The sequence below is a fragment of the Phascolarctos cinereus genome, unplaced genomic scaffold (genome assembly GCF_003287225.1).
Source record: "Phascolarctos cinereus isolate Bilbo 61053 unplaced genomic scaffold, phaCin_HiC Scaffold_726;HRSCAF=1367, whole genome shotgun sequence".
NCBI classification, from domain to species: domain Eukaryota; kingdom Metazoa; phylum Chordata; class Mammalia; order Diprotodontia; family Phascolarctidae; genus Phascolarctos; species Phascolarctos cinereus.
The window spans coordinates 194,460,017-194,472,184 of record NW_027556098.1 but is presented as its reverse complement, the minus strand read 5'-3'; the positions used below and the strand labels follow the sequence as shown (position 1 = coordinate 194,472,184).

General features: G+C 37.0%; 1 protein-coding gene across 5 annotated transcripts in view; it reads right to left on the bottom strand.

Moving 5' to 3' along the window:
* Positions 1–12,168, bottom strand: part of HIBCH (3-hydroxyisobutyryl-CoA hydrolase) — a 109,426-nt gene that overhangs the window by 85,324 nt on the left and 11,934 nt on the right. The gene's annotated exons all lie outside the window — the stretch shown is intronic.

Below are 12,168 nucleotides of genomic sequence, written 5' to 3'. Positions count from 1 at the left end.
CTTGAGCTCTCCCTCAAATCCCTCCAAATACTCACAAAAAATAGCTCTGAACAAATTCTAAAGCAGCAGAACCCACAAAAAGACAGAGTGAAGCAAATTTCCAGCCCAAGATAACCTGGATGATTGTTCAGAAAGGTATATTTCGCCAGGCAGGTAGAAGAGCGCAGTTCGGCGTGGGTACACAGGCCGCAGTGAACCTGGAGCAGGCCTCAGAGGACTGAATCACAGGCAGCTGTAGCGGTTTCCAGACTTCTCAACCCACAAACGCCAAAGACAACTTAGAAGGTCAGTGGAAAAGTCTGTTTCTGCGGTGAGAGAGGAGCTCGGTCTCAGCCTCAATTCCCAAGACAGCATGGCCCCTGAGGCGGTGGCTGCCTTCTGAGCTTCTGGCCCACAGACTGAGGGGGATTGCAGGGATCTCTTTCCCAGTACTGAGGCAAGAATCTCTTGCTTTGCCCTTGCTTGGATCTGGGTCACAGTTCTGGGCGGCAGTCCTGGGGCAAGGAGGAGCACTGGCGTGGTAGAACTTGTAGTGGCTATGGAGAGAAAACCCTCCTCACAGTTCCAGGACAGAAAGAAGAGCTTGTGGTCACTAACAGACCAGAGCACAGGCCAGGAAAGGAGTAAACACCTCACCCCTTATCATACCACCTTGCAGGAACTGAAAATTTACAGGTCCCTACAAGTATCTCTGAAAACAGCTGTACAAACCCCCAAAGCTTGGGACAGTACATTCTCCACATTGGAAGCAGACTCTTACCTTAACAAAGAATTTAAAACTCAAGTAACTGTCCAGGATCATGAGCAAGCAGCGCAAAAAGAGTCAGACTATATTATCTTACTTTGGTGACAATGAAGATCAAAATGTACAACCAGAAGGAAGACAACAAAGCCAAAGCTCCTACATCCAAAGCCTCCAAGAAAAATATGAATGATTCCCAGTCCTTGGAAGAGCTCAAAAGGGATTTTGAGAAGCAAGTAAGAGAAGTAGAGGAAAAACTGGGAAGAGAAATGAGAGTGATGCAAGAAAATCATGAAAAACAAGTCAACAGCTTGCTAAAGGAGACCCAAAAAAATACTGAAGAAAATAACACCTTAAAAAATAGCCTAACCAAATGGCAAAAGAGGTCCAAAAGTCCAATGGGGAGAAGACTGCCCTAAAAAGCAAAATTGGCCAAATGGAAAAGGAAGTCCAAAAGTTTACTGAAGAAAATGCTTCCTTAAAAATTAGAATAGAGCAATTGGAAGCTAGTGACTTTATGAGAAATCAAGATACTGTAAAACAAATCCAAAAGAATGAAAAAATAGAAGACAAGTGAAATATCTCAATGGAAAAACAACTGACCTTGAAAATAGATCCAGGAGAGAGAATGTAAAAATTATTGGACTATCTGAAAGCCATGATCAAAAAAAGAGCCTAGACATCATCTTTCAAGAAATTATCAAGGAAAACTGCCCTGATATTTTAGAACCAGAGGGCAAAAAAGAAATTGAAAGAATCCACCGATCTCCTCCTGAAAGAGATCCCCAAAGGAAAACTCCTTGGAATATTATAGCCAAGTTCCAGAGTTCCCAGGTCAAGGACAAACTATTACAAGCTGCCAGAAAGAAACAATTCAAGTATTGTGGAAACACAATCAGGATATAACACAAGATTTAGCAGCTTCTACATTAAAGGACCGCAGGGCATGGAATATAATATTCCGGGGGGCAAAGGAGATAGGATTACAACCAATAATCACCTACCCAGAAAAACTGAGTATAATCTTTCAGGGAAAAAATGGTCATTCAGTGAAATAGAGGACTTTCAAGCATTCTTGATGAAAAGACCAGAGCTGAATAGAAAATTTGACTTTCAAATACAAGACTCAAGTGGAACATGAAGAGGTAAACAGGAAAGAGAAATCATAAGAGACTTATTAAGGTTGAACTGTTTACATTCCTGCATGGAAAGATGATATTTATAACTCATGAGACCTTTGTCAGTATTAGGGTAGTTGGAGGAAAAAATTATATGTATGATAGATAGATAGATAGATAGATAGATAGATAGATAGATAGATAGATAGATAGATAGATAGATAGATAGATAGATAGATAGATAGATAGATACAGGACACAGGGTAAGTTGAACATTAAGGGGCCATATCTGGAGAATAAAATTAAGGTATAAGACAGGATTATACTAGGAGAAGAAAGAAAGGAGAGGTAGAATGGGGTAAATTATCTCACAAAAACAGAAAAAAAGGTCTTTACAGTGGAGGGGAAATGGGGGAAGGTAAGAGGGAATGAGTGAATCTTATTCTCATAGGATTTGGCTTAAGGAGGGAATAACATACACATTCAATTGGGTATGTAAATCTGTCTTACCCTACAGAAAAATAGGGGGAAGGGGACAAGAGAGCAGGGGGATGATGGAGAGGAGGGCAGATTGGGAAAGGGGGTAATCAGAAGCAAACACTTCTGAGGAGGGACAGGGTCAAAAGAAAGAACAGAATAAATTAGGGGGCAGGATAGGATTAAGGGAAATAGAATCAGTTTTTCACAATATGTCTACTATGGAAATGTTTTGCATAACTGCACATGTATAACCTATACTGAGTTGCTTACCTTTTCAATGAGGGTGGGTGGGGAGGGAGGAAGGGAGAAAATTTGGTTTTTTTGTTTTTTTTAATTTTATTAATTTATTTTGATTCATCAACAATCACTTCCATATGCTTTTGAGTTGAATTTTTCTCCCCCTTCCTCCCCAAGACGGCACACAATCTGATATAGGCTTTGTATTTACATTCCTATTAAACATATTTTCAAATTAGTGAAGTTGTAAGTAAAAATTAAAACCAATAGGAGGAACCATCAGAAAGATGAAACAAAACTCAACAGAAGGTAAAAATAAGTGATAGCGATTTGACTTCCATACTTCTTTCTTTGGATGTGGACAGCATTTTCCATCCTGAGGCCTCTGGACATGTCTTAGATCCTTGTAATGCTGAGAAGGGTTCAGTTTAACAATATGAGTCATTGCATCATGTGCCTGTTATTGTATACAAAGTCCTCTTGGTTCTGCTCACTTCACTCAGCATCAAACCATATAAGCCTTTTCACGTTTTTCTGAAATCAGCCTGTTCATCATTTCTTATAGCACAATAGTATTCCATTACATTCATATACCACAACTTGCTCAGCCATTCCCCAACTGATGGGTATCCTCTCCATTTCCAATTCTTTGCCACCACAAAAAGAGCTGCTATGAATACTTTTGTACATGTGGGTCCTTTTCCCATTTGTTTGATCTCTTTGGGATATAGCCCTAGAAGTGCTACTGCTGGATCAAAGGGTATGCACATTTTTGTAGCCCTTTGGGCATAGTTCCAAATTGTTCTCCAAAATGGTTGGATCATTTCACAACTCCACCAACAATGTATTAGCGTTCCAATCTTCCCACATCTTCTCCAACATTTATCATTTTCCTGTTTTATCATGTTGGCCAATCTGATAGGTGTGATGTGGTACCTCAGGGTTGTTTTGATTTGCATTTCTCTAATCAATAATGATTTACAGCATTTTTTCATATGACTATAGATGGCTTTAATTTCTTCATCTGAGAACTGTCTGTTCATATCCTTTGACCATTTATCAATTGGGAATGGCTTGTGTTCTTATAAATTTGTCTTAATTCTCTATATATTTTAGAAATGAGGCCTTTATCAGAGAGACTGGTTGTAAAAATTCTTTCCCAATTTTCTACCTTCCTTCTAATCTTAGTTGCATTGGCTTTGTTTGTGCAAAAACTTTTCAATTTAATGTAATCAAAATTATCCATTTTGCTTTTCATAATGTTCTCTATCTCCTGTTTGGTCATGAATTCTTCTGTTCTCCATAGATCTGATAGGTTAACTATTTCCTTTTCTCCCAGTTTACTTATGGTATCAGCCTTTATATCTAATTCAGGTCTATGCCTAGTTTCTGCCATACTCTTTTCCAGTTTTCCCAGCAGTTTTTTTTTCAAAGAGTGGGTTTTTATCCCAGAAGCTGGGGTCTTTGGGTTTATCAAATAATAGATTACTATAGTCATTGACTACTGTGTCTTGCATATTTAACCTATTCCACTGATCCACCTCCCTATTTCTTAGCCAGTACCAAGCAGTTTTGATGATTGCTGCTTTATAATACAATTTAAGATCTGGAATTGCTAGGCCACCTTCCCCTGCATTTCTTTTCATTAGTTCCTTTGATATTCTGGACCTTTTGTTTTTCCAGATCAGTCTTGTTATTATTTTTTCTAACTCTATAAAATAATTTTTGGTAGTTTGATTGGTATGGCACTGAATAAGTAAATTAGGTTAGGTAGAATTGTCATTTTTATTATATTGGCTCGGCCTACCCATGAGCAACTGATGTTTTTCCAATTATTTAGATCTGATTTTATTTGTGTGAAAAGTGTTTTGTAATTGTGTTCATAGAGTTCCTGGGTTTGTTTGGAGGTAGACTCCTAAATATTTTATAATGTCTACAGTAAGTTTAAATGGGATTTCTCTTTCTATCTCTTGCTGTTGGGCTTTGTTGGTAATATATAGAAATGCTGATGATTTATGTGGGTTTATTTTATAGCCTGCAACTTTGCTAAAGTTGTTTATTATTTCAAGTAGTTTTTTACTTGATTCTCTAGGATTCTCTAAGTATATCATCATGTCATCTGCAAAGAGTGATAGCTTTGTTTCTTCTTTGCCTATTCTAATGCCTTCAATTTCTTTTTCTTCTCTTATTGCTAAAGCTAAGGTTTCCAGTACAATATTGAATAACAGTGGTGATAATGGACATCCTTGTTTCACCCCCGATCTTATTGGAAATGCTTCTAGCCTGTCCCCATTACATATAATGCTTGCTGAAGGTTTTAGATATATGCTATTTATTATTTTAAGGAAGACTCCATTTATACCTATGCTTTCTAGTGTTTTTAATAGGAATGGGTGTTGTATTTTATCAAAAGCTTTTTCTGCATCTATTGAGATGATCATGTAGTTTCTGTTGGTTTTGTGTTGATATGCTCAATGATGCTGATAGTTTTCCTAATATTGAACCAACCCTGCATTCCTGGTATAAATCCTACCTGGTCATAGTGTATTATTCTTGTGATAAGTTGCTGCAATCTATTTGCTAGTATTTTGTTTAAAATTTTTGCATCTATATTCATTAGAGAAATTGGTCTATAATTTTCTTTCTCTATTTTGACTCTTCCTGGTTTAGGTATCAACACCATATTTGTATCATAAAAAGAATTTGGTAAGACTCCTTCTTCACCTATTTTCCCAAATAGTCTATATAGTATTGGAATTAATTGTTCTTTAAATGTTTGATAGAATTCGCATGTAAATCCATCTGGCCCTGGAGATTTTTTCCTAGGGAGTTCATCAATGGCTTGTTCAATTTCTTTTTCTGAGATGGGGTTATTTAAGTATTTTACTTCCTCTTCTGTTAATCTGGGCAATTTATATTTTTGTAAATATGTATCCATTTCACTAAGATTGTCAAATTTGTTGGCATATAGTTGGGCAAAATAATTCCTAATTATTGTTTTAATTTCCTCTTCCTTGGTGGTAGCTTTGCCTTTTTCATTCTTGATACTAGTAATTTGGTTTTTTTTTAATTAAATTAACCAAAGGTTTATCTATTTTATTGGTTTTTTCATAAAACCAGCTCTTAGTTTTATTTATTAGTTCAATAGTTTTCTTAATTTCAATTTTATTAATTTTTCCTTTGGTTTTCAATATTTCTAATTTGGTGTTTAGTTGAGGATTTTTAATTTGTTCTTTTTCTAGTTTTTTTAGTTGTATGCCCAATTCATTAATCTCCTCTTTTTCTATTTTATTTATGTAAGCATTTAGAGATATAAAACTTCCCCTAAGAACTGCTTTCGCTGCATCCCATAAGTTTTGGTATGTTGTCTCATTATTGTCATTCTCTTGAATGAAATTATTGATTGTTTCTATGATTTGTTGTTTGACCCAATCATTTTTTAGGATTAGATTATTTAGTTTCCAATTATTTTTTAGTCTATCTTTCCATGGCCCTTTATTACATATAATTTTTATTGCATCATGATCTGAAAAGGATGCATTTAATATTTCTGCCTTTCTGCATTGGATTGTGAGGTTTTTATGCCCTAGTACATGGTCAATTTTTGTGTATGTGCCATGTACTGCCGAGAAAAAAGTATATTCCTTTCTATCCCCATTCAGTTTTCTCCAGAGGTCTATCATACCTAACTTTTCTAATGTTCTATTCACCTCCTTAACTTCTTTCTTGTTTATTTTGTGGTTAGATTTATCTAGTGCAGAGAGGGGAGGTTCAGGTCCCCACTAGTATAGTTTTGCTGTCTATTTCTTCCTGTAACTCCCTGAACTTCTCCTGTAAGAATTTGGATGCTATACCATTTGGTGCATATATGTTTAGTAATGATATTACTTCATTGTCTATGGTGCCTTTTAGCAGGATGTAGTTTCCTTCCTTATCTCTTTTGATTAGATCTTTTTTGCTTTTGCTTTGTCTGAGATCAGGATTGCTACCCCTGCTTTTTTTACTTCAGCTGAAGCATAATATATTCTGCTCCAGCCTTTTACCTTTACCCTGTATGTGTCACTCTTTTTCAAATGTGTTTCCTGTAAACAACATATTGTAGGATTATGGTTTTTAATCCATTCTGCAATCCATTTCCGTTTTATGGGAGAGTTCATCCCATTCACATTCACAGTTATGATTACTATCTGTGTCTTTTTCTCCATCCTTTTCCCCCATTTATGCTTTTCTTTCTCCTTTTTCCTTTCCCCTTCACTAGTGTTTTGCTTTTGACCACCCCTCCTTCAGTCCCTCCCCTTTTATTATCCTTTCCCTTTTCTTCCCCTTTACTCTTACTGCTTCTTTCTTTTTCTTTCTTTTTCTCCTTTTTCTTTCCCCTTTTCCCTCCTACTGCCTATAGGGCAAGTTAGATTTCTATACCTAACTGATTATATTATGCCCTTCTTGAGCCAAATCTGATGAGAGTAAGGTTCAAACAATGCTCCCCCTCCCTTCTTTCCCTCTGCTGTAATAGGATTTTGTGTCTTTTCCTGTAATGTAATTTACCCTTGTCTGCCTCCTCCTTTCTCAGTATATTTTCTAAGATCAGATTGATCCACTTATTTGGATCCATTTAACCCACTTGATTAGATTTTTTTTTATCATTACATCAAAGTCAACTAATATCCACCCTCTTTATGTATACTCCTTTAACAGGTGTAATAACAATACAGTTCTCAAGGGTTGCAAGTGTCATATTCCCTTGTAGGGGTTTAAACAGCCCCCCTTATTAACAACATATTGTATCTTCTGTCCCATTTACCTTTTTAAGTCCTTCTTGAGTCCTGTACTTGAAGATCAAATTTTTTGTTGAGCTCTGGTCTTTTTATCAGGAAAGTTTGGAAGTCTCCTATTTGTTGAATATCCACCTCCTCCCTTGAAAAATGATGCTCATTTTTGCTGGGTAATTGATCCTTGGCTGCATTCCAAGCTCCTTTGCCTTAGAATATCATGTTCCACCCTGGTCTTTTAATGTAGAAGCTGCAAGGTCCTGTGTAATCCTGACTGTGGTTCCATGATATTTAAATTGTTTCTTTCTGGCTGCTTGCAGCACCTTCTCTTTCATCTGGTAATTTTGGAATTTTGCTATTATATTCCTTGGCATTGTCAATTTGGGATCTCTTTCAGGTGATATGGATTCTTTCTATGGTTATTTTCCCTTCTGGTTCTAGGACTTCTGGGCAGTTTTCCTTTATGATTTCCTGAAAGATACTGTCCAGGCTTTTTTTTCATCATGATTTTCAGGTAGTCCAATAATTTTTAAATTGTCTCTCCTGATCGATTTTCCAGGTCGTTGTTTTACTGATGAGGTATTTTACATTTTCATCTATTTTTTCATTTTTTTGTTTCTGTTTGACTGATTCTTGCTCTCTCATAGAGACATTAGTTTCCATTTGTCCAATTCTAGTTTTTAACAGATTGTTTTCTTCTGTTAGTTTTTGTACTTCCTTCTTCAACTGGCCAATTGTGTTTTTTAGGGACTTGTTTTCTTCAGTGTACTCTTCTGTTAGTTTTTGTCCTTCCTTCTTCAATTGGCCAATTGTGTTTTTTAGGGATTTGTTTTCTTCAGTGTATTTTTTTTCCAATTGGCCAATTGTATTTTTGAAGGACTCTTCTACCTCTCTCATTTGACTATTAAAATCCTTCTTGAGCTCTTCTAAGAAGGCTTTTTGGGCTTCAGACCAGTTCATATTCCCTTTTGTTGTTGCAGATGTGGGTTTGTTGACAATGTTGTCCTCTTCAGAATTTCTGTCTTGATCTTCGCTCTTCTCATAATATGAATCTATGGTACGTTTCTTTTTACTCATGGTGTTTCTTTATTCCCTGGCCTTTAAAGAGATTGAGCTCTCCTGCTGGGGAACAGAGGGTACTGACCCAAGCTTCTTGTGTTGGGAGCCTAGGTCTTGGTCACTGGCTTTGTGTGCTGGGGCCTCTTATGCTGGGAATTGGAGGCTGTAGGTTTCTGGCAGCTTACCTCATGTTGGGCTGGAATCAGCAAGGTTGGAATTTCAGGCAATTCTAGGTTGCCTGCTTTTCCTTTCCTTTAGCTTTCTTCTTTTAGGTGGGTGCTGCCGGGTGTTTATCTGCCTGGGGCCCCTGCAGTGTTGTCTCCCTCATTTCTGCTAATGCACTGGGAGATTCCTTTGTGGCAGAGTGCTGAGGCACCTGGTGGTTTTCTGAGCTGGTTTCCACTGGTTCCCCCCACCCTCACTGAGGCACTCGAGGTCCAGGTGTTGGTGTTTGCCTGCTCTACCACCTGGGCTTCAGGATTTCTTCACAATTGGAGGCTGCAGGGCTCTACAGCTCACCTGGTGTTGGGTTGGAATCAGCAAGGCCGGGCTTTAGGAAGCCTTTAGGTTGTTTTCTTCACCTCCTTTCAGATGAATGCCAGGGTACTTATCCCTGGGGCCCCTTGTAGTTCTGCCTCCCTTATTTTTGCTGAGGCACTGGGAGACCCATTTGCTGGGCTGCTGCACTGCTGCTCCCCATCTTTCTTCTAGTTCAGCTGTTCAGGGTTTTTTTCTGGGGTGATATTTTCTGGGTTTTCAGAGGTTGATAGGGAAGAGTGAGAGTGACTACCTTTTTCGGAAAGGAGAAAATCTGGAACCCAAAGTTTTAAAAATGCACGTTTAAAAAAATGTTTTTACATGCAACTGGGAAATAAGACATACAGGAAACAGGGTACAGAAGTCTATCCCGCCTACAGGAAAATAGAAGGGGAAGGGAATAAGAGGAGTGGGGGAGAGATAGAAGAGAGGGCAGATTAAGGGAAGGGGTATTCAGAATACATGCCATGTTGGGGTGGGGGGAGGAGTGAGATGGGGTGAAAATTTGGAACTCAAAATCTTGTGGAAGTAAATGTTGAAAACTAAAAATAAATAAAATTTTTTTAAATATAAAAAAAAGAAGACAACCTGGGTTCAAAATCACTTCTGATATTTACTACCATAGTGACCTTGAGAAAGTCAAAACTTCCTAGAGTTTCAGGTTCCTCATATGTAAAATGAGGGTACTGGACTAGATGGCCTTGAAGGTCACTTCAGCCCTAGATCTTTAATGCTAAGACAAGTAAACCATATACCTAAAATACAACTGTATGAAGAATGTTACTGCAATGCTAGCCATACTGAGCTGTGCTGTAACTCATTGCAAGAGCTATTGATTTCTATGCTTCTTTTTGGCTAAAAGTGTATTTGTTGTTGTTTGTCCTTCATTTCTGAAGAGGACCAATGACATCACAGGGTAACATCTTGACTCATACATGAATTGGACTTAAGTGAGGTGGGGCTGCACAAAGTCATCAGCCTCACTCTCTTCCAGAGTCACTGAAGTCCAGTGGCAAGACAAAAGTCGGGACTGTGATACAGTGGACGACCTTGATATCTTTGATGTCTGACCAAGCTCCAAGCACTCCCCAGTGCTTGCTTCAGCTATCATCATGGCTGTTGGAACAAAATGTTCTAATCTGATGATTCCTCTAGAGGAAGTCTTCACATGCTTAGGGTAGGTGTGCGACTCATTGGTTATCCTCAAACTAGTTTAGTCTAGCCTGATAATGACAACTAAGACAGTTTACTATAGAGTGTGGCCGCTGTGCATGCTACAGCTTCTTGGAGCCACAGATGAGAGTTGAGTGAAGGTGAACACCAAAGATGGATGAGCAGCCCTGAAAAGAGCTTGGCAAGCCCTCACACCAAAGGTACTAGTCCTCCTTGAACACCATATACCCCCAGAAGTGTATTTATAGGCTATAAAAATATTTTTTAAAGTTATCATAATTATTTATGATGTTTTCCTTCTAACTTTAACTTAGCATATAATTTCCAGACTCGCGAGAAGAGGAAAAAAACTCCCCCTCTAGGCACTCTGATGCCTTTTGCAATCCACTGCAGCTCTCAGAGGCAGCACACTGTATATGGTACAAAAGGTAGAAACAGCACTGGGTTTGGGGTTGTTAAAAACCCAAGTCTGAATCCTGCTTCTTACAATTTCTAGCACAGAGACCAGAAGCATGTTCCTTAACCTTGCTGAGCTTCAATTTCTGCAATAGTAACATGGGGATAGTAATAGCTATGATACCTCAGTTATAATCTGAGTTGCTGTGAAAAATATAACACATACATAAAAGCTTCATTAACATATACATAAATGTCCTACATAATGCCTATATAATAAATGCCTTATATAAATGTCAACTATAAAAATAATATCTATCAGCTTGAAATTTATACCTATTCAATTCTTCGTATAGATAATATGGCATTTCCAATACATCCTTTTAAAAAAAAAAGGCTGAAATCAAATTGGGGAAAATTTGAAGATTAAAAAAAAGCCTACTCTCAGCATCTCAAGGGGATTCAGTTCACAATATATAAGAACCTACCATGTGAATTTTTTAAAAAATACAACTATTTCTCTCAGAATTACATAATTTATTTCTATGAAACTGTACCACTAATCAGGCTTAGTGCTTGAACTTTGTGGACTATAATTGCAAAATTTCAGCATTTCTTGTTTGCCAAAACTGTACAAGGCAAAAAAGTAACACAGTAATACTGTTCTTTAAAGAAAAAAACACAATTTGGTTAAAATTAGTTCCTAGAGCACAGCAACTGTGTTTTACTTTTATCTCTGTATTCCCATCATCTAGCACTATGTTTTTCAATGCATTGTATGATGTTTATTGAATCAAACAGAACTTTGCCAGAATACAGTTGTTAAAAAGTTACAGAAAGATTTTTTGTTTTTGTTTGGTTTTCTGCATAATTTTGCAAAAGGAAAAAACCCTTTCTGTTTTGGAAAAAGCAGAGATAAAATTTTGCCTTAGAAGGCTTTTACATGTAGAAATTCATATACTTTGTAATATTAGTATATTGTCACTAAATACTTCTAGAACTTGTTAGACTAGTGTTGGTTTCATAAATTATGACAATAACTTAAAAGTTACAAAATTATATATATATATATGCTAATAGTAAATGAAATCAGTAGAGGGCAGTATATTACTAACCAATATCGATATGTGTCTATATTCCTAACCAGTACCAATATGTGTCCATACATGTACAATCAGTCTCCAACATATAAATAGGTTGTGTTCATGTATCAGACTGCTTACCACCTCTAGGAAATGGGAAGGCTGGGGCGGGGGGGAGGGGAAGTTAGGAAGGGAGGAAATAGAATTTGGAACTCAAAACTTTTTTTAAAAATGTTAAAAATTGTTTTTACATGAATTTGAAAGGGAAAATAAAATATTTTAAAAAAGCAGGCTGTGTTCAAAAAGTTACATTTCTTATGTTTAATAAGAATGTACACATATATATAGCCTATATCAGATTGTGCGCCGTCTTGGGGAGGGTGGTGGGGAGGAAGGGGGAGAAAAATTTTAAACTCAAAAGGATATGGAAGTGATTGTTGATAAATCAAAATAAATTAATAAAAAAGTTACATTTCTAAATCAAATGTTTGGAACTTATTTCCCCAATGAAACAATGTTATTTATAGTAATTCTTTGAATGTTTCATAGCACCAAGAAAAGAGCTTTGCACATTA